This window comes from Amia ocellicauda, chromosome 5, assembly GCF_036373705.1.
Source record: "Amia ocellicauda isolate fAmiCal2 chromosome 5, fAmiCal2.hap1, whole genome shotgun sequence".
Lineage (NCBI taxonomy): Eukaryota > Metazoa > Chordata > Actinopteri > Amiiformes > Amiidae > Amia > Amia ocellicauda.
Window position 1 is genome coordinate 51,681,222 of NC_089854.1, and position 22,862 is coordinate 51,704,083.

A 22,862-nucleotide genomic window follows, 5' to 3' on the forward strand; every position below is an offset into this window, starting at 1 on the left:
ACCACATTGCGGAATACATTGACCATTTCCTTAACCCCATCTCGCAAAAACACCCCAGTTATATAAAAGACACCTATGACTTCATCAACAAAATAAAATGCATAATAGTACCACATGATGCCTGGCTCTTCTCCATTGATGTCACAAATCTCTACACTAACATAGATACAATAACCGGTTTAAAAACAGTCTCAAAATGGTTCAAACTTTATCCAGACATCAACAGACCAGACAACCAAATCCTACAATTATTACAAATTAGCCTAGAAAGAAATGACTTTGAATTCAATAACAAACACTTTTTACAAATAAAGGGCACAGCTATGGGAAAAAGGTTTGCACCAGCATATGCTAATATCTATATGGCTGACTGGGAACAGACGATACTAGAACAATGTACACTGCTACCTACCCACTACTACAGATTTTTAGATGACATTTGGGGAATCTGGCCCCATCCATTAACCGAATTCAACACTTTTATACAGAAACTCAATCACCATCACCCTCACATTAAAGTAACGAGCACCATTCACAAGACCGAAATTAATTTTCTGGACACTTGCACTTATAAAGGTCCACAATTTTTGAGCACCAACACTTTAGACACAAAAGTTTTTTTTAAAGAAACCGATACACATACACTACTACATAGACACAGTTTCCATCCAAAGCACACCTTTAAAGGTCTTATCAAATCACAGTTATTAAGATTTCACCGCATCTGCACAGAAGACACAGAATTCAAGAAGGCCACCAATACACTATTTACAGCACTCTACAAGAGAGGGTACAATAGAACCTTCCTCAGGAACATTAAAAAAACATTTTTGCAACCTAAAATTAAAGACAATAAAACTATTATACCTCTAATCACTACTTATTCCCAATATACAGTTCAAATCAACAACTCCATTAAACTAAACTTTCAAAAACAACAATCCAGACACCAGATACTCCCAAATCACAAAATTATATCTGCATATCGGAAAAACAAAAGTCTACATAACCTACTAGTCCATAGTAAATGCCAAAACACCAACCGAAAACCCAAGTCTAAACCAACCTACTTTCGTCAGCTGGCCTATATCACCAATACAAGCAATAAAACTACATTCAAGTTACAGTCAGGCATCACACATAAAACAAAAAATGCAATATACCTCATTCAATGTAAAACTTGCAATTTAAAATACATCGGAGAGACTAAAAACCAGATTAGTACTAGAATAGGTCAACACATTTATAATATTAACAAACAAAAGGATAGACACACACATTTAGTGCAACACTTCATAGAACATCACACACAACAAATGACAGTTACAGGTCTAGAAACTAATCATAATTGGAATACAATGCAACGACAAATAAGAGAGAGACACTGGATTCACAAACTAAATACAATTTACCCATTAGGACTCAATGAAAGATTTAAAACAAACACAAAACAAATCCCAGTAGTTGCCCTTAGACCTACCCACATTTAACTTCCTACACCCCAAAAAATTAAACTTCAATTTCAAGCAATTCATTCAGCTCAATCACAACCCCCAATTTTACAAGTCAAAAAATAAATAATAAGTCGAATCCCAAACTTACTCCTTAACCCTAAATACAAAACTACAACCTACCCTCTACCCCTTAATGTAGTCCCAAAATTTAATCTAAAACTTAAAAACTTAGCCCCAAAACCCAACCCTAACCTAACCTCAGACCCAACCCCAAAAACCCAACAAGGCCATCAAACTTAATCTCCAACCCAAATTTTAGACCCAATCCCTAAACTTTATCACCTAATTCAATCTCACAATTTAATTAGGCCCTCAAACTTAACCACGAAATTTTACTCCTAAAACTCAACCCAAAAATACAATTAGACTAATTAAACTCAACACCTAACCTTAACTTAAGACTCAAACCCCAAACTTAACCCTTAAACTCAACCCTAAAATACAATTACCCCACAATTTAACTAGGCACTCAAACCTACCCCTAAACCCAATCCCTAAACCTAACCCTTAAACTCAACCCCCAACCCTAACCCCAACCCTAACCCCAACCCTAACCCCAACCCTAAATTTAACCCCTAAATTTAACCTCAAATATGAATAACCCATAATTTAATTAGGCCTTCAAGCTTAAACCTACCCCTGAACCTAAACCCTAAACTTATCCCTTAAACTTAACCCTTAAACTCAACCCTAAAATAACCCCAACCCTAACCCTATCCCTTAAATTAACCCTTAAACTCAACCCTAAAATAACCCCAACCCTAACCCTAAAATATAATTAGCCCACAATTTATCTAGGCACTCAAACCAACCTCTAAACCCAATCCCTAAACCTAACCATTATTCAAATGTAACCCTCAATCCTATCCCCAATAATCAATTTCACAACTTATCCTTAAATTTATTCCCCATAACTTATTCCCCCCCAAAACAAAACCCAGACTCCCTTAAAAACCTAGGTAATAGACTTCCAGACTCCATAATTAAATTTTAATCCCAATTCCAAACATTCCCTTTACTTTTAAGACGTATTCTTGTACATACAAACTTCACATCATTCAATTACACCACATCTCATCCCACTGAATTACCTTAACAAAACAGACTATAGAACGAATACTTTCGGATGCATCTTTTAAGGACACAACAATAGCCTCAACACCTGTGAGTGCCAGTGCACTTGAGGATGTCAGAGGAACCAAAGGTTTGATTCACCTGACAACCTCAATAACCTATTTTTTTTAAACCTAACCAGCCAGTGCCACAAGGTTAGGCTACATGATAAGTCAACAAAATTCAAGAAATGTACAAATGATTGATACAGAAGAATTATACAGTTTGTTTCCTTTTGCAGATTATATTAAGATCAGGAGGTCAATTACACCTTTAAAAAGGGAATAAAAAAGACCAAAGCACTATGGGTACTTCATTTATTCAAAGGAGCCAATCCCATAGTGCATTATGAAGACCTAAAACCGCAGGATAATAACTGCAAATCACCAATATACTCACCTTCTATTACGGGAATTATATAGCACTTGAAAAAGCCTAACAATTGGCGAAACGTCGTGCAAATTCACCAAAAGATCAGGAGAAGAAGATCAACTTCAACCAACCCGGGTTGGAGAACAGTGGCTGGAGCGCTACGGCCACCAACACATTCATACTGTTATTTTCTGCAAACTCGGATACAGAACGGACAACACACCGGATACTAGGACTTGGAAGACTTTCAACGGAATTACAAGGGTAGGAATTGGACTTATTTACTCTTGCTTTTAAACCCAAAACCGGAAAAAAGTCATCCTACCTATGTACGATATATTGATGCATTTTGTATGACTTTCCTTTTATCTGTATTACTCCTGTATATTTTTGTTTTAAAAGACTTTTTTATGCTCTGTTTTTAGGATATTTTAAGCACATCATACTGAGGTTTCTTAAAGAACAACAATAGCAGAGCCTTTGTTTGTACTAGCTGGAGCAATTTGTTAATGCTAACTACAACATTATTTTTTCCTTTTTTTTAAAACCATTAATAAATAAATTGTCATACTATATAGTATTGTATCCTATCTACAAACACTATGGACAGAACACAAATGGTTAAACATTTCTACAAAATTATACAGATTAGTCATCACCTAACAATAACAAATAGTGCTATTTATCAAGACAAATTACCAATAGCCTTCCAAAGACAAACTAAAATACTAGGACAGTACATCAAACCTGCTATCCCTACATTTGATACTTTAGAACTACTGACAGCTAACGCAATTAATTGGATGCACACAAATGTACAGATATTGCAAGTACATTATGAAAATGCATTAAACACATTACTAGAAGACATTCTACAATACAAAGGAACGAACTGGAAAGATAAACTGGACCAAGCTATGACATGGGCAAAACGAAATTATGGAAATAGATTAAAGCCAGAAATTCTACATAAAACCTAGCACCGAATTGAAATCCTCCTAACTAATCAAACACAAATCGCATCAACAAACGGATTAATAGACACACAGAATGTTAATTCACAACTAAGTAATCAGTTTGCTCCTTTAGCCACACTAGAACCCAACCTATCTACACAGAGACCCAAAACTGCTAGATTCTACAGTAATGTGGTAGTTTCGGATTCACAAGGCATTCACTCGTCCCCTATAGAAGAAACTCCTATCCCTACAAGACTATCATATTCTAGTCCCTTGCTCCCACACAATATACCCAAACCAAGACCAACCATAATATCAACCCCAATAGAAGAAAACCCCAGCCTCCCTAGACTACCATATACTAGCCCCTTACCTCCCCGAACCATAGCCAAACCTAGACAAACCAATTGGGTAGTCCTCACGGCACACGGGTTAAAAACCACTGAGCCAAGCCACGGTGCTTCTTGGCTTTGCATTGCCACTGAGACTGCCAGGGGAAGGCGGTGACGCGCTTCCATTCGGTAGCTCAGTTGATAGAGCGGAGGACTGTAGGTTTCAGGCAGCGGGCACCCTAAGGGCGCTGGATCAATTCCGTCTCGAAGGAAGCCGTGCTTATGGTTTGGCGTCGGTTTTGGACGAGCTCCCAAATGTCAAGCCATTGGAATTGCATGAGGACAAGGAGAAAACCCCGGCAATTCGGATTTGTTGTTGAGAACTCGCATTGCCCAAACATCTCGTATTGCATGTGACCCTTTTCACCCTGAGCCCAGTTTTCTAAACTGGCCAGAAAGCGGTCTGGAACAATCATGAAGCCAACACATTGTGAAGCACTTCACTGAAGCCCGGGTAGCTCAGCCGGTAGAGCATCAGACTTTTAATTTTAATTTTAAGTCCGTGTTCGGGCGCAGTGTTGAGACCTTGTTGACCGAGGGCCATGATGGTGAAAAGCCTGGACGGCCTTCCTCGGGACAATGAGAAACGCAGTTGCGTCTAGGCGAGGTGTCCTGTCCTCTTTGCTTCCTTCGGCAAATATCCAGCCTGGCAAGTGTTGTCTTCCAGAGGCAAGTCAAGCCAGGAACTCTGAGAGATGTTTTTGCTGTTGACGACGTGTCACTTTAGAACAGGACAACATGCATCTCTACTTGACTTGGCACAATCTGTGAGGGTTGGGCCAACACAACCTACTCAATGTGTCCACACATTTGCTGGCGTCTTGAAATACTTGGAATGACCTGTGGCCCCATACCATGCAGAAGTCCACAACTATGCGTGTCAGCATGCACTGCTCCTCATCCCCAATGTGCCACTTGTAAGAACTGTGTAAAAAGCGACAGAGAACGTGATCAGCAAAGAAACACAATTCCCCTGAGAACGACAGTCATCATGCCGATCGTAATCTCAGTGCATACCTGGATGCCCAACAAGCCAAGCCAGTGGTTCCCAAGCGTTTTAATGCCACGGCACACTTTGCTGAGACCAAAAACCTTTGCGGCGCACCAACATGGAAAAAAAAAAAGGATTTACTAGGTATTGTCTCACCTGAATGGCAACAGGCTGCTAAAACTATTATCAAACGCACATTGCATGTTAAAGTATGTCAGTAAGGGAGTAATTAAAAGGGCAAATGTGTGAAGTGCAAGGAGTGGCCTTTAGTGGTTAGGTAAAAAAGTAGACCAGACACAATAAACTATTCGCAGTAAATATAAATTCACAGCAACATAGGTTCAGTTCACAATATCCTATAACAAGCTCTATTCAACACAGTGGTTAAACGTTACAAAGGGCATTACAGTTGTTGAAAAACAATAGCACACGGATCAAACATGCTATCCCCGCCGTTTTATTCGATTTGATTAGACGTTTCGCGACCAAAACGTTTTGTGTGCGGACTGAACGCACACCTGAGCCGAGCACGATCACAATACATATCCACAGTTAATCTAAGCGGTATCGTATTGTAACCGTTTCGGTTTGTTATCAACCCTTCCGGATCCAAAACCAGGAGTCAGACACCCTTCTCGGTGGACACGCTGTTGACTTCTCACAAGCACCATCCGCCTTCACAGAGGCAGCGCTAGCAGTGGAAAGAACGAAGAACTGCAGGAGAAACGCCGGGGCTATTTAGAGCCCGATTATTCATCGCAGAGGGGGGAAACCAAAGCCAAATGAGACTTAGAGGAACAGGAGACACCCAACAACAGTACACAACGGTACAGAACACAATCAATACATAACAATGAACAGGTCCTTAATTCACTGTTTACAGTCCTTTCTCTTATCTCCCAGCAGCCCCTACGGAGATGGCCGCATATTAATCCAGAGGGGCGGTGCTGCCTCTCCATCTCCGTTACAGTATCAAAAAATTAAGCCTACCAAAAGGGCAAGAACAAACACATTGAATAATATTGATAAAATCGATTTCGTTCACCAGTCCAACTTAGAACAAGGACAAGCAGAGTGCAAGATGAAAAGGAATTCACCATCTGTCCCTTTAATCAATTGCCTTTCAGTACCACTGATAGCACTGCGACTCAGTGTAGGTGTGCGTTCAGTCCGGCAAACACAACATTTCAGTTATGAAACGCTTTCTACAGGTGATGTATGAATGTAACATTTTCACAAATTTGAATAAGTTTGATTTGATACAAGATTTATGAAGTTGACCCAAAAAAATGACATCATATCTTTGAGGGGATAAAAATCTCACGACACAATTGGGTAGTCCTCACGGCACACGGGTTAAAAACCACTGAGCCAAGCCACGGTGCTTCTTGGCTTTGCATGGCCACTGAGACTGCCAGGGGAAGGCGGTGACGCGCTTCCATTCGGTAGCTCAGTTGATAGAGCGGAGGACTGTAGGTTTCAGGCAGCGGGCACCCTAAGGGCGCTGGATCAGTTCCGTCTCGAAGGAAGCCGTGCTTATGGTTTGGCGTCGGTTTTGGACGAGCTCCCAAATGTCAAGCCATTGGAATTGCATGAGGACAAGGAGAAAACCCCGGCAATTCGGATTTGTTGTTGAGAACTCGCATTGCCCAAACATCTCGTATTGCATGTGACCCTTTTCACCCTGAGCCCAGTTTTCTAAACCGGCCAGAAAGCGGTCTGGAACAATCATGAAGCCAACACATTGTGAAGCACTTCACTGAAGCCCGGGTAGCTCAGCCGGTAGAGCATCAGACTTTTAATCTGAGGGTCCAGGGTTCAAGTCCCTGTTCGGGTGCAGTGTTGAGACCTTGTTGACTGAGGGCCATGATGGTTAAAAGCCTGGACGGCCTTCCTCGGGACAATGAGAAACGCAGTTGCGTCTAGGCGAGGTGTCCTGTCCTCTTTGCTTCCTTCGGCAAATATCCAGCCTGGCAAGTTTTGTCTTCCAGAGGCAAGTCAAGCCAGGAACTCTGAGAGATGTTTTTGCTGTTGACGACGTGTCACTTTAGAACAGGACAACATGCATCTCTACTTGACTTGGCACAATCTGTGAGGGTTGGGCCAACACAACCTACTCAATGTGTCCACACATTTGCTGGCGTCTTGAAATACTTTTTTATGACCTGTGGCCCCATACCATGCAGAAGTCCACAGCTATGCGTGTCAGCATGCACTGCTCCTCATCCCCAATGTGCCACTTGTAAGAACTGTGTAAAAAGCGACAGAGAACGTGATCAGCAAAGAAACACAATTCCCCTGAGAACGACAATCATCGTGCCGATCGTAATCTCAGTGCATACCTGGATGCCCAACAAGCCAAGCCAGTGGTTCCCAAGCGTTTTAATGCCACGGGACATTTTGCAGAGACCAAAAACCTTTGCGGCGCACCAATATGGAAAAAAAAAAAGGATTTACTAGGTATTGTCTCACCTGAATGGCAACAGGCTGCTAAAACTATTATCACACGCACATTGCATGTTAAAGTATGTCAGTAAGGGAGTAATTAAAAGGGCAAATGTGTGAAGTGCAAGGAGTGGCCTTTAGTGGTTAGGTAAAAAAGTAGACCAGACACAATAAACTATTCGCAGTAAATATAAATTCACAGCAACATAGGTTCAGTTCACAATATCCTATAACAAGCTCTATTCAACACAGTGGTTAAACGTTACAAAGGGCATTACAATTGTTGAAAAACAATAGCACACGGATCAAACATGCTATCCCCGCCGTTTTATTCGATTTGATTAGATGTTTCGCCACCAAAACGTTTTGTGTGCGGACTGAACGCACACCTGAGCCGAGCACGATCACAATACATATCCACAGTTAATCTAAGCGGTATCGTATTGTAACCGTTTCGGTTTGTTATCAACCCTTCCGGATCCAAAACCAGGAGTCAGACACCCTTTTCGGTGGACACGCTGTTGACTTCTCACAAGCACCATCCGCCTTCACAAAGGCAGCGCTAGCAGTGGAAAGAACGAAGAACTGCAGGAGAAACGCCGGGGCTATTTAGAGCCCGATTATTCATCGCAGAGGGGGGAAACCAAAGCCAAGTGAGACTTAGAGGAACAGGAGACATCCAACAACAGTACACAACGGTACAGTACACAATCAATACATAACAATGAACAGGTCCTTAATTCACTCTTTACAGTCCTTTCTCTTATCTCCCAGCAGCCCCTTCGGAGATGGCCACATATTAATCGAGAGGGGCGGTGCTGCCTCTCCATCTCCGTTACAGTATCAAAAAATTAAGCCTACCAAAAGGGCAAGAACAAACACATTGAATAATATTGATAAAATCGATTTCATTCACCAGTCCAACTTAGAACAAGGACAAGCAGAGTGCAAGATGAAAAGGAATTCACCATCTGTCCCTTTAATCAATTGCCTTTCAGTACCACTGATAGCACTGTGACTCAGTGTAGGTGTGCGTTCAGTCTGGCAAACACAACATTTCAGTTATGAAACGCTTTCTACAGGTGATGTATGAATGTAACATTTTCACAAATTTGAATAAGATTGATTTGATACAAGATTTATGAAGTTGACCCAAAAAAATGACATCATATTTTTGAGGGGATAAAAATCTCACGACACAATTGGGTAGTCCTCACGGCACACGGGTTGAAAACCACTGAGCCAAGCCACGGTGCTTCTTGGCTTTGCACGGCCACTGAGACTGCCAGGGGAAGGCGGTGAGGAGCTTCCCTTCGGTAGCTCAGTTGTTAGAGCGGAGGACTGTAGGTTTCAGGCAGCGGGCACCCTTAGGGCGCTGGTTCAGTTCCGTCTCGAAGGAAGCCGTGCTTATGGTTTGGCGTCGGTTTTGGACGAGCTCCCAAATGTCAAGCCATTGGAATTGCATGAGGACAAGGAGAAAACCCCGGCAATTCGGATTTGTTGTCGAGAACTCGCATTGCCCAAACATCTCGTATTGCATGTGACCCTTTTCACCCTGAGCCCAGTTTTCTAAACCGGCCAGAAAGCGGTCTGGAACAATCATGAAGCCAACACATTGTGAAGCACTTCACTGAAGCCCGGGTAGCTCAGCCGGTAGAGCATCAGACTTTTAATCTGAGGGTCCAGGGTTCAAGTCCCTGTTCGGGCGCAGTGTTGAGACCTTGTTGACTGAGGGCCATGATGGTGAAAAGCCTGGACGGCCTTCCTAGGGACAATGAGATACGCAGTTGCGTCTAGGCGAGGTGTCCTGTCCTCTTTGCTTCCTTCGGCAAATATACAGCCTGGCAAGTGTTGTCTACCAGAGGCAAGTCAAGCCAGGAACTCTGAGAGATGTTTTTGCTGTTGACGACGTGTCACTTTAGAACAGGACAACATGCATCTCTACTTGACTTGGCACAATCTGTGAGGGTTGGGCCAACACAACCTACTCAATGTGTCCACACATTTGCTGGCGTCTTGAAATACTTGGAATGACCTGTGGCCCCATACCATGCAGAAGTCCACAGCTATGCGTGTCAGCATGCACTGCTCCTCATCCCCAATGTGCCACTTGTAAGAACTGTGTAAAAAGCGACAGAGAACGTGATCAGCAAAGAAACACAATTCCCCTGAGAACGACAATCATCGTGCCGATCGTAATCCCCGCCGTTTTATTCGATTTGATTAGACGTTTCGCGACCGAAACGTTTTGTGTGCGGACTGAACGCACACCTGAGCCGAGCACGATCACAATACATATCCACAGTTAATCTAAGCGGTATCGTTTTGTAACCGTTTCGGTTTGTTATCAACCCTTCCGGATCCAAAACCAGGAGTCAGACACCCTTTTCGGTGGACACGCTGTTGACTTCTCACAAGCACCATCCGCCTTCACAGAGGCAGCGCTAGCAGTGGAAAGAACGAAGAACTGCAGGAGAAACGCCGGTGCTATTTAGAGCCCGATTATTCATCGCAGAGGGGGGAAACCAAAGCCAAATGAGACTTAGAGGAACAGGAGACATCCAACAACAGTACACAACGGTACAGTACACAATCAATACATAACAATGAACAGGCCCTTAATTCACTCTTTACAGTCCTTTCTCTTATCTCCCAGCAGCCCCTTCGGAGATGGCCGCATATTAATCGAGAGGGGCGGTGCTGCCTCTCCATCTCCGTTACAGTATCAAAAAATTAAGCCTACCAAAAGGGCAAGAACAAACACATTGAATAATATTGATAAAATCGATTTCGTTCACCAGTCCAACTTAGAACAAGGACAAGCAGAGTGCAAGATGAAAAGGAATTCACCATCTGTCCCTTTAATCAATTGCCTTTCAGTACCACTGATAGCACTGCGACTCAGCGTAGGTGTGCGTTCAGTCCGGCAAACACAACATTTCAGTTATGAAACGCTTTCTACAGGTGATGTATGAATGTAACAATTTCACAAATTTGAATAAGTTTGATTTGATACAAGATTTATGAAGTTGACCCAAAAAAATGACATCATATTTTTGAGGGGATAAAAATCTCACGACACAATTGGGTAGTCCTCACGGCACACGGGTTAAAAACCACTGAGCCAAGCCACGGTGCTTCTTGGCTTTGCACGGCCACTGAGACTGCCAGGGGAAGGCGGTGACGTGCTTCCATTCGGTAGCTCAGTTGATAGAGCGGAGGACTGTAGGTTTCAGGCAGCGGGCACCCTAAGGGCGCTGGATCAATTCCGTCTCGAAGGAAGCCGTGCTTACGGTTTGGCGTCGGTTTTGGACGATCTCCCAAATGTCAAGCCATTGGAATTGCATGAGGACAAGGAGAAAACCCCGGCAATTCGGATTTGTTGTCGAGAACTCGCATTGCCTGAGCCGAGCACGATCACAATACATATCCACAGTTAATCTAAGCGGTATCGTTTTGTAACCGTTTCGGTTTGTTATCAACCCTTCCGGATCCAAAACCAGGAGTCAGACACCCTTTTCGGTGGACACGCTGTTGACTTCTAACAAGCACCATCTGCCTTCACAGAGGCAGCGCTAGCAGTGGAAAGAATGAAGAACTGCAGGAGAAACGCCGGGGCTATTTAGAGCCCGATTATTCATTGCAGAGGGGGGAAACCAAAGCCAAATGAGACTTAGAGGAACAGGAGACATCCAACAACAGTACACAACGGTACAGTACACAATCAATACATAACAATGAACAGGCCCTTAATTCACTCTTTACAGTCCTTTCTCTTATCTCCCAGCAGCCCCTTCGGAGATGGCCGCATATTAATCGAGAGGGGCGGTGCTGCCTCTCCATCTCCGTTACAGTATCAAAAAATTAAGCCTACCAAAAGGGCAAGAACAAACACATTGAATAATATTGATAAAATCGATTTCATTCACCAGTCCAACTTAGAACAAGGACAAGCAGAGTGCAAGATGAAAAGGAATTCACCATCTGTCCCTTTAATCAATTGCCTATCAGTACCACTGATAGCACTGCGACTCAGTGTAGGTGTGCGTTCAGTCCGGCAAACACAACATTTCAGTTATGAAACGCTTTCTACATGTGATGTATGAATGTAACATTTTCACAAATTTGAATAAGTTTGATTTGATACAAGATTTATGAAGTTGACCCAAAAAAATGACATCATATTTTTGAGGGGATAAAAATCTCACGACACAATTGGGTAGTCCTCACGGCACACGGGTTGAAAACCACTGAGCCAAGCCACGGTGCTTCTTGGCTTTGCACGGCCACTGAGACTGCCAGGGGAAGGCGGTGAGGAGCTTCCCTTCGGTAGCTCAGTTGTTAGAGCGGAGGACTGTAGGTTTCAGGCAGCGGGCACCCTTAGGGTGCTGGTTCAATTCCGTCTCGAAGGAAGCCGTGCTTACGGTTTGGCGTCGGTTTTGGACGAGCTCCCAAATGTCAAGCCATTGGAATTGCATGAGGACAAGGAGAAAACCCCGGCAATTCGGATTTGTTGTCGAGAACTCGCATTGGCCAAACATCTCGTATTGCATGTGACCCTTTTCACCCTGAGCCCAGTTTTCTAAACCGGCCAGAAAGCGGTCTGGAACAATCATGAAGCCAACACATTGTGAAGCACTTCACTGAAGCCCGGGTAGCTCAGCCGGTAGAGCATCAGACTTTTAATCTGAGGGTCCAGGGTTCAAGTCCCTGTTCGGGCGCAGTGTTGAGACATTGTTGACTGAGGGCCATGATGGTGAAAAGCCTGGACGGCCTTCCTCGGGACAATGAGATACGCAGTTGTGTCTTGGCGAGGTGTCCTGTCCTCTTTGCTTCCTTCGCCAAATATCCAGCCTGGCATGTGTTGTCTTCCAGGGGCAAGTCAAGCCAGGAACTCTGAGATATGTTTTTGCTGTTGACGACGTGTCACTTTAGAACAGGACAACATGCATCTCTACTTGACTTGGCACAATCTGTGAGGGTTGGGCCAACACAACCTACTCAATGTGTCCACACATTTGCTGGCGTCTTGAAATACTTGGAATGACCTGTGGCCCCATACCATGCAGAAGTCCACAGCTATGCGTGTCAGCATGCACTGCTCCTCATCCCCAATGTGCCACTTGTAAGAACTGTGTAAAAGGCGACAGAGAACGTGATCAGCAAAGAAACACAATTTCCCTGAGAACGACAGTCATCGTGCCGATCGTAATCTCAGTGCATACCTGGATGCCCAACAAGCCAAGCCAGTGGTTCCCAAGCGTTTTAATGCCACGGCACACTTTGCTGAGACCAAAAACCTTTGCGGCGCACCAACATGGAAAAAAAAAAAGGATTTACTAGGTATTGTCTCACCTGAATGGCAACAGGCAGCTAGAACTATTATCACACGCACATTGCATGTTAAAGTATATCAGTAAGGGAGTAATTAAAAGGGCAAATGTGTGAAGTGCAAGGAGTGGCCTTTAGTGGTTAGGTAAAAAAGTAGAGCAGACACAATAAACTATTCGCAGTTAATATAAATTCACAGCAAAATAGGTTCAGTTCACAATATCCTATAACAAGCTCTATTCAACACAGTGGTTAAACATTACAAAGGGCATTACAATTGTTGAAAAACAATAGCACACGGATCAAACATGCTATCCCCGCCGTTTTATTCGATTTGATTAGACGTCTCGCGACCGAAACGTTTTGTGTGCGGACTGAACGCAATGCGACTCAGTGTAGGTGTGCGTTCAGTCCGGCAAACACAACATTTCAGTTATGAAACGCTTTCTACAGGTGATGTATGAATGTAACATTTTCACAAATTTGAATAAGATTGATTTGATACAAGATTTATGAAGTTGACCCAAAAAAATGACATCATATTTTTGAGGGGATAAAAATCTCACGACACAATTGGGTAGTCCTCACGGCACACGGGTTGAAAACCACTGAGCCAAGCCACGGTGCTTCTTGGCTTTGCACGGCCACTGAGACTGCCAGGGGAAGGCGGTGAGGAGCTTCCCTTCGGTAGCTCAGTTGTTAGAGCGGAGGACTGTAGGTTTCAGGCAGCGGGCACCCTTAGGGCGCTGGTTCAGTTCCGTCTCGAAGGAAGCCGTGCTTACGGTTTGGCGTCGGTTTTGGACGAGCTCCCAAATGTCAAGCCATTGGAATTGCATGAGGACAAGGAGAAAACCCCGGCAATTCGGATTTGTTGTCGAGAACTCGCATTGCCTGAGCCGAGCACGATCACAATACATATCCACAGTTAATCTAAGCGGTATCGTTTTGTAACCGTTTCGGTTTGTTATCAACCCTTCCGGATCCAAAACCAGGAGTCAGACACCCTTTTCGGTGGACACGCTGTTGACTTCTAACAAGCACCATCTGCCTTCACAGAGGCAGCGCTAGCAGTGGAAAGAATGAAGAACTGCAGGAGAAACGCCGGGGCTATTTAGAGCCCGATTATTCATCGCAGAGGGGGGAAACCAAAGCCAAATGAGACTTAGAGGAACAGGAGACATCCAACAACAGTACACAACGGTACAGTACACAATCAATACATAACAATGAACAGGCCCTTAATTCACTCTTTACAGTCCTTTCTCTTATCTCCCAGCAGCCCCTTCGGAGATGGCCGCATATTAATCGAGAGGGGCGGTGCTGCCTCTCCATCTCCGTTACAGTATCAAAAAATTAAGCCTACCAAAAGGGCAAGAACAAACACATTGAATAATATTGATAAAATCGATTTCATTCACCAGTCCAACTTAGAACAAGGACAAGCAGAGTGCAAGATGAAAAGGAATTCACCATCTGTCCCTTTAATCAATTGCCTATCAGTACCACTGATAGCACTGCGACTCAGTGTAGGTGTGCGTTCAGTCCGGCAAACACAACATTTCAGCTATGAAACGCTTTCTACAGGTGATGTATGAATGTAACATTTTCACAAATTTGAATAAGTTTGATTTGATACAAGATTTATGAAGTTGACCCAAAAAAATGACATCATATTTTTGAGGGGATAAAAATCTCACGACACAATTGGGTAGTCCTCACGGCACACGGGTTGAAAACCACTGAGCCAAGCCACGGTGCTTCTTGGCTTTGCACGGCCACTGAGACTGCCAGGGGAAGGCGGTGAGGAGCTTCCCTTCGGTAGCTCAGTTGTTAGAGCGGAGGACTGTAGGTTTCAGGCAGCGGGCACCCTTAGGGTGCTGGTTCAATTCCGTCTCGAAGGAAGCCGTGCTTACGGTTTGGCGTCGGTTTTGGACGAGCTCCCAAATGTCAAGCCATTGGAATTGCATGAGGACAAGGAGAAAACCCCGGCAATTCGGATTTGTTGTCGAGAACTCGCATTGCCCAAACATCTCGTATTGCATGTGACCCTTTTCACCCTGAGCCCAGTTTTCTAAACCGGCCAGAAAGCGGTCTGGAACAATCATGAAGCCAACACATTGTGAAGCACTTCACTGAAGCCCGGGTAGCTCAGCCGGTAGAGCATCAGACTTTTAATCTGAGGGTCCAGGGTTCAAGTCCGTGTTCTGGCGCAGTGTTGAGACCTTGTTGACCGAGGGCCATGATGGTGAAAAGCCTGGACGGCCTTCCTCGGGACAATGAGATACGCAGTTGCGTCTAGGCGAGGTGTCCTGTCCTCTTTGCTTCCTTCGGCAAATATCCAGCCTGGCAAGTGTTGTCTTCCAGAGGCAAGTCAAGCCAGGAACTCTGAGAGATGTTTTTGCTGTTGACGACGTGTCACTTTAGAACAGGACAACATGCATCTCTACTTGACTTGGCACAATCTGTGAGGGTTGGGCCAACACAACCTACTCAATGTGTCCACACATTTGCTGGCGTCTTGAAATACTTGGAATGACCTGTGGCCCCATACCATGCAGAAGTCCACAGCTATGCGTGTCAGCATGCACTGCTCCTCATCCCCAATGTGCCACTTGTAAGAACTGTGTAAAAAGCGACAGAGAACGTGATCAGCAAAGAAACACAATTCCCCTGAGAACGACAGTCATCATGCCGATCGTAATCTCAGTGCATACCTGGATGCCCAACAAGCCAAGCCAGTGGTTCCCAAGCGTTTTAATGCCACGGCACACTTTGCTGAGACCAAAAACCTTTGCGGCGCACCAACATGGAAAAAAAAAAAGGATTTACTAGGTATTGTCTCACCTGAATGGCAACAGGCTGCTAAAACTATTATCAAACGCACATTGCATGTTAAAGTATGTCAGTAAGGGAGTAATTAAAAGGGCAAATGTGTGAAGTGCAAGGAGTGGCCTTTAGTGGTTAGGTAAAAAAGTAGACCAGACACAATAAACTATTCGCAGTAAATATAAATTCACAGCAACATAGGTTCAGTTCACAATATCCTATAACAAGCTCTATTCAACACAGTGGTTAAACGTTACAAAGGGCATTACAATTGTTGAAAAACAATAGCACACGGATCAATCATGCTATCCCCGCCGTTTTATTTGATTTGATTAGATGTTTCACGACCAAAACGTTTTGTGTGCGGACTGAACGCACACCTGAGCCGAGCACGATCACAATACATATCCACAGTTAATCTAAGCGGTATCGTATTGTAACCGTTTCGGTTTGTTATCAACCCTTCCGGATCCAAAACCAGGAGTCAGACACCCTTTTCGGTGGACACGCTGTTGACTTCTCACTAGCACCATCCGCCTTCACAAAGGCAGCGCTAGCAGTGGAAAGAACGAAGAACTGCAGGAGAAACGCCGGGGCTATTTAGAGCCCGATTATTCATCGCAGAGGGGGGAAACCAAAGCCAAATGAGACTTAGAGGAACAGGAGACATCCAACAACAGTACACAACGGTACAGTACACAATCAATACATAACAATGAACAGGCCCTTAATTCACTCTTTACAGTCCTTTCTCTTATCTCCCAGCAGCCCCTTCGGAGATGGCCGCATATTAATCGAGAGGGGCGGTGCTGCCTCTCCATCTCCGTTACAGTATCAAAAAATTAAGCCTACCAAAAGGGCAAGAACAAACACATTGAATAATATTGATAAAATCGATTTCATTCACCAGTCCAACTTAGAACAAGGACAAGCAAAGTGCAAGATGAAAAGGAATTCACCATCTGTCCCTTTAATCAATTGCCTTTCAGTACCACTGATAGCAATGCGACTCAGTGTAGGTGTGCGTTCAGTCCGGCAAACACAACATTTCAGTTATGAAACGCTTTCTACAGGTGATGTATGAATGTAACATTTTCACAAATTTGAATAAGATTGATTTGATACAAGATTTATGAAGTTGACCCAAAAAAATGACATCATATTTTTGAGGGGATAAAAATCTCACGACACAATTGGGTAGTCCTCACGGCACACGGGTTGAAAACCACTGAGCCAAGCCACGGTGCTTCTTGGCTTTGCACGGCCACTGAGACCGCCAGGGGAAGGCGGTGAGGAGCTTCCCTTCGGTAGCTCAGTTGTTAGAGCGGAGGACTGTAGGTTTCAGGCAGCGGGCACCCTTAGGGCGCTGGTTCAGTTCCGTCTCGAAGGAAGCCGTGCTTACGGTTTGGCGTCGGTTTTGGACGAGCTCCCAAATGTCAAGCCATTGGAATTGCATGAGGACAAGGAGAAAACCCCGGCAATTCGGATTTGTTGTCGAGAACTCGCATTGCCTGAGCCGAGCACGATCACAATACATATCCACAGTTAATCTAAGCGGTATCGTTTTGTAACCGTTTCGGTTTGTTATCAACCCTTCCGGATCCAAAACCAGGAGTCAGACACCCTTTTCGGTGGACACGCTGTTGACTTCTAACAAGCACCATCTGCCTTCACAGAGGCAGCGCTAGCAGTGGAAAGAATGAAGAACTGCAGGAGAAACGCCGGGGCTATTTAGAGCCCGATTATTCATTGCAGAGGGGGGAAACCAAAGCCAAATGAGACTTAGAGGAACAGGAGACATCCAACAACAGTATACAACGGTACAGTACACAATCAATACATAACAATGAACAGGCCCTTAATTCACTCTTTACAGTCCTTTCTCTTATCTCCCAGCAGCCCCTTCGGAGATGGCCGCATATTAATCGAGAGGGGCGGTGCTGCCTCTCCATCTCCGTTACAGTATCAAAAAATTAAGCCTACCAAAAGGGCAAGAACAAACACATTGAATAATATTGATAAAATCGATTTCATTCACCAGTCCAACTTAGAACAAGGACAAGCAGAGTGCAAGATGAAAAGGAATTCACCATCTGTCCCTTTAATCAATTGCCTATCAGTACCACTGATAGCACTGCGACTCAGTGTAGGTGTGCGTTCAGTCCGGCAAACACAACATTTCAGTTATGAAACGCTTTCTACAGGTGATGTATGAATGTAACATTTTCACAAATTTGAATAAGTTTGATTTGATACAAGATTTATGAAGTTGACCCAAAAAAATGACATCATATTTTTGAGGGGATAAAAATCTCACGACACAATTGGGTAGTCCTCACGGCACACGGGTTGAAAACCACTGAGCCAAGCCACGGTGCTTCTTGGCTTTGCACGGCCACTGAGACTGCCAGGGGAAGGCGGTGAGGAGCTTCCTTTCGGTAGCTCAGTTGGTAAAGCGGAGGACTGTAGGTTTCACGCAGCGGGCACCTTTAGGGCGCTGGTTCAATTCCGTCTCGAAGGAAGCCGTGCTTATGGTTTGGCGTCGGTTTTGGACGAGCTCCCAAATGTCAAGCCATTGGAATTGAATGAGGACAAGGAGAAAACCCCGGCAATTCGGATTTGTTGTCGAGAACTCGCATTGCCCAAACATCTCGTATTGCATGTGACCCTTTTCACCCTGAGCCCAGTTTTCTAAACCGGCCAGAAAGCGGTCTGGAACAATCATGAAGCCAACACATTGTGAAGCACTTCACTGAAGCCTGGGTAGCTCAGCCGGTAGAGCATCAGACTTTTAATCTGAGGGTCCAGGGTTCAAGTCCCTGTTCGGGCGCAGTGTTGAGACATTGTTGACTGAGGGCCATGATGGTGAAAAGCCTGGACGGCCTTCCTCGGGACAATGAGATACGCAGTTGCGTCTTGGCGAGGTGTCCTGTCCTCTTTGCTTCCTTCGGCAAATATCCAGCCTGGCATGTGTTGTCTTCCAGAGGCAAGTCAAGCCAGGAACTCTGAGAGATGTTTTTGCTGTTGACGACGTGTCACTTTAGAACAGGACAACATGCATCTCTACTTGACTTGGCACAATCTGTGAGGGTTGGGCCAACACAACCTACTCAATGTGTCCACACATTTGCTGGCGTCTTGAAATACTTGGAATGACCTGTGGCCCCATACCATGCAGAAGTCCACAGCTATGCGTGTCAGCATGCACTGCTCCTCATCCCCAATGTGCCACTTGTAAGAACTGTGTAAAAAGCGACAGAGAACGTGATCAGCAAAGAAACACAATTTCCCTGAGAACGACAGTCATCGTGCCGATCGTAATCTCAGTGCATACCTGGATGCCCAACAAGCCAAGCCAGTGGTTCCCAAGCGTTTTAATGCCACGGCACACTTTGCTGAGACCAAAAACCTTTGCGGCGCACCAACATGGAAAAAAAAAAAGGATTTACTAGGTATTGTCTCACCTGAATGGCAACAGGCAGCTAGAAGTATTATCACACGCACATTGCATGTTAAAGTATATCAGTAAGGGAGTAATTAAAAGGGCAAATGTGTGAAGTGCAAGGAGTGGCCTTTAGTGGTTAGGTAAAAAAGTAGAGCAGACACAATAAACTATTCGCAGTTAATATAAATTCACAGCAAAATAGGTTCAGTTCACAATATCCTATAACAAGCTCTATTCAACACAGTGGTTAAACATTACAAAGGGCATTACAATTGTTGAAAAACAATAGCACACGGATCAAACATGCTATCCCCGCCGTTTTATTCGATTTGATTAGACGTCTCGCGACCGAAACGTTTTGTGTGCGGACTGAACGCACACCTGAGCCGAGCACGATCACAATACATATACACAGTTAATCTAAGCGGTATCGTATTGTAACCGTTTCGGTTTGTTATCAACCCTTCCGGATCCAAAACCAGGAGTCAGACACCCTTTTCAGTGGACACGCTGTTGACTTCTCACAAGCACCATCCGCCTTCACAGAGGCAGCGCTAGCAGTGGAAAGAACGAAGAACTGCAGGAGAAACGCCGGGGCTATTTAGAGCCCGATTATTCATCGCAGAGGGGGGAAACCAAAGCCAAATGAGACTTAGAGGAACAGGAGACATCCAACAACAGTACACAACGGTACAGTACACAATCAATACATAACAATGAACAGGCCCTTAATTCACTCTTTACAGTCCTTTCTCTTATCTCCCAGCAGCCCCTTCGGAGATGGCCGCATATTAATCGAGAGGGGCGGTGCTGCCTCTCCATCTCCGTTACAGTATCAAAAAATTAAACCTACCAAAAGGGCAAGAACAAACACATTGAATAATATTGATAAAATCGATTTCGTTCACCAGTCCAACTTAGAACAAGGACAAGCAGAGTGCAAGATGAAACGGAATTCACCATCTGTCCCTTTAATCAATTGCCTTTCAGTACCACTGATAGCACTGCGACTCAGTGTAGGTGTGCGTTCAGTCCGGCAAACACAACATTTCAGTTATGAAACGCTTTCTACAGGTGATGTATGAATGTAACATTTTCACAAATTTGAATAAGTTTGATTTGATACAAGATTTATGAAGTTGACCCAAAAAAATGACATCATATTTTTGAGGGGATAAAAATCTCACGACACAATTGGGTAGTCCTCACGGCACACGGGTTGAAAACCACTGAGCCAAGCCACGGTGCTTCTTGGCTTTGCACGGCCACTGAGACTGCCAGGGGAAGGCGGTGAGGAGCTTCCCTTCGGTAGCTCAGTTGTTAGAGCGGAGGACTGTAGGTTTCAGGCAGCGGGCACCCTTAGGGCGCTGGTTCAATTCTGTCTCGAAGGAAGCCGTGCTTATGGTTTGGCGTCGATTTTGGACGAGCTCCCAAATGTCAAGCCATTGGAATTGCATGAGGACAAGGAGAAAACCCCGGCAATTCGGATTTGTTGTTGAGAACTCGCATTGCCCAAACATCTCGTATTGCATGTGACCCTTTTCACCCTGAGCCCAGTTTTCTAAACCGGCCAGAAAGCGGTCTGGAACAATCATGAAGCCAACACAGTGTAGGTGTGCATTCAGTCCGGCAAACACAACATTTCAGTTATGAAACGCTTTCTACAGGTGATGTATGAATGTAACATTTTCACAAATTTGAATAAGTTTGATTTGATACAAGATTTATGAAGTTGACCCAAAAAAATGACATCATATTTTTGAGTGGATAAAAATCTCACGACACAATTGGGTAGTCCTCACGGCACACGGGTTGAAAACCACTGAGCCAAGCCACGGTGCTTCTTGGCTTTGCACGGCCACTGAGACTGCCAGGGGAAGGCGGTGAGGAGCTTCCTTTCGGTAGCTCAGTTGGTAAAGCGGAGGACTGTAGGTTTCACGCAGCGGGCACCTTTAGGGCGCTGGTTCAATTCCGTCTCGAAGGAAGCCGTGCTTATGGTTTGGCGTCGGTTTTGGACGAGCTCCCAAATGTCAAGCCATTGGAATTGAATGAGGACAAGGAGAAAACCCCGGCAATTCGGATTTGTTGTCGAGAACTCGCATTGCCCAAACATCTCGTATTGCATGTGACCCTTTTCACCCTGAACCCAGTTTTCTAAACCGGCCAGAAAGCGGTCTGGAACAATCATGAAGCCAACACATTGTGAAGCACTTCACTGAAGCCTGGGTAGCTCAGCCGGTAGAGCATCAGACTTTTAATCTGAGGGTCCAGGGTTCAAGTCCCTGTTCGGGCGCAGTGTTGAGACATTGTTGACTGAGGGCCATGATGGTGAAAAGCCTGGACGGCCTTCCTCGGGACAATGAGATACGCAGTTGCGTCTTGGCGAGGTGTCCTGTCCTCTTTGCTTCCTTCGGCAAATATCCAGCCTGGCATGTGTTGTCTTCCAGAGGCAAGTCAAGCCAGGAACTCTGAGAGATGTTTTTGCTGTTGACGACGTGTCACTTTAGAACAGGACAACATGCATCTCTACTTGACTTGGCACAATCTGTGAGGGTTGGGCCAACACAACCTACTCAATGTGTCCACACATTTGCTGGCGTCTTGAAATACTTGGAATGACCTGTGGCCCCATACCATGCAGAAGTCCACAGCTATGCGTGTCAGCATGCACTGCTCCTCATCCCCAATGTGCCACTTGTAAGAACTGTGTAAAAAGCGACAGAGAACGTGATCAGCGTTTTAATGCCACGGCACACTTTGCTGAGACCAAAAACCTTTGCGGCGCACCAACATGGAAAAAAAAAAAGGATTTACTAGGTATTGTCTCACCTGAATGGCAACAGGCTGCTAAAACTATTATCACACGCACATTGCATGTTAAAGTATGTCAGTAAGGGGAAGTGTGTGTGAATGTGTGAAGTGCAAGGAGTGGCCTTTAGTGGTTAGGTAAAAAAGTAGACAGACAAACTAAATAATTACTTGATGCAAATCATTTATTTAGTGCAGACAGACCAAGACCAGACACAATAAACTATTCGCAGTAAATATAAATTCACAGCAAAATAGGTTCAGTTCACAATATCCTATAACAAGCTCTATTCAACACAGTGGTTAAACGTTACAAAGGGCATTACAATTGTTGAAAAACAATAGCACACGGATCAAACATGCTATCCCCGCCGTTTTATTCGATTTGATTAGACGTCTCGCGACCGAAACGTTTTGTGTGCGGACTGAACGCACACCTGAGCCGAGCACGATCACAATACATATCCACAGTTAATCTAAGCGGTATCGTATTGTAACAGTTTCGGTTTGTTATCAACCCTTCCGGATCCAAAACCAGGAGTCAGACACCCTTTTCGGTGGACACGCTGTTGACTTCTCACAAGCACCATCCGCCTTCACAGAGGCAGCGCTAGCAGTGGAAAGAACGAAGAACTGCAGGAGAAACGCCGGGGCTATTTAGAGCCC

The 22,862-nt window shown here is 44.6% G+C and overlaps 6 non-coding genes across 6 annotated transcripts; all 6 read left to right on the forward strand.

Moving 5' to 3' along the window:
- Nucleotides 1–7,105: 7,105 nt before the first annotated feature.
- On the forward strand, nt 7,106–7,178 carry trnak-uuu (transfer RNA lysine (anticodon UUU)). The gene has a single exon. It is a non-coding gene; the product is annotated as a tRNA-Lys (tRNA).
- A 2,243-nt stretch (nt 7,179–9,421) lies between these two features.
- Nucleotides 9,422–9,494, forward strand: trnak-uuu (transfer RNA lysine (anticodon UUU)). The gene has a single exon. It is a non-coding gene; the product is annotated as a tRNA-Lys (tRNA).
- A 2,940-nt stretch (nt 9,495–12,434) lies between these two features.
- Nucleotides 12,435–12,507, forward strand: trnak-uuu (transfer RNA lysine (anticodon UUU)). The gene has a single exon. It is a non-coding gene; the product is annotated as a tRNA-Lys (tRNA).
- A 2,747-nt stretch (nt 12,508–15,254) lies between these two features.
- Nucleotides 15,255–15,327, forward strand: trnak-uuu (transfer RNA lysine (anticodon UUU)). The gene has a single exon. It is a non-coding gene; the product is annotated as a tRNA-Lys (tRNA).
- Nucleotides 15,328–18,700: 3,373 nt separating this feature from the next.
- On the forward strand, nt 18,701–18,773 carry trnak-uuu (transfer RNA lysine (anticodon UUU)). Its single transcript has one exon. It is a non-coding gene; the product is annotated as a tRNA-Lys (tRNA).
- A 2,835-nt stretch (nt 18,774–21,608) lies between these two features.
- trnak-uuu (transfer RNA lysine (anticodon UUU)) lies at nt 21,609–21,681 on the forward strand. Its single transcript has one exon. It is a non-coding gene; the product is annotated as a tRNA-Lys (tRNA).
- Nucleotides 21,682–22,862: the final 1,181 nt, after the last annotated feature.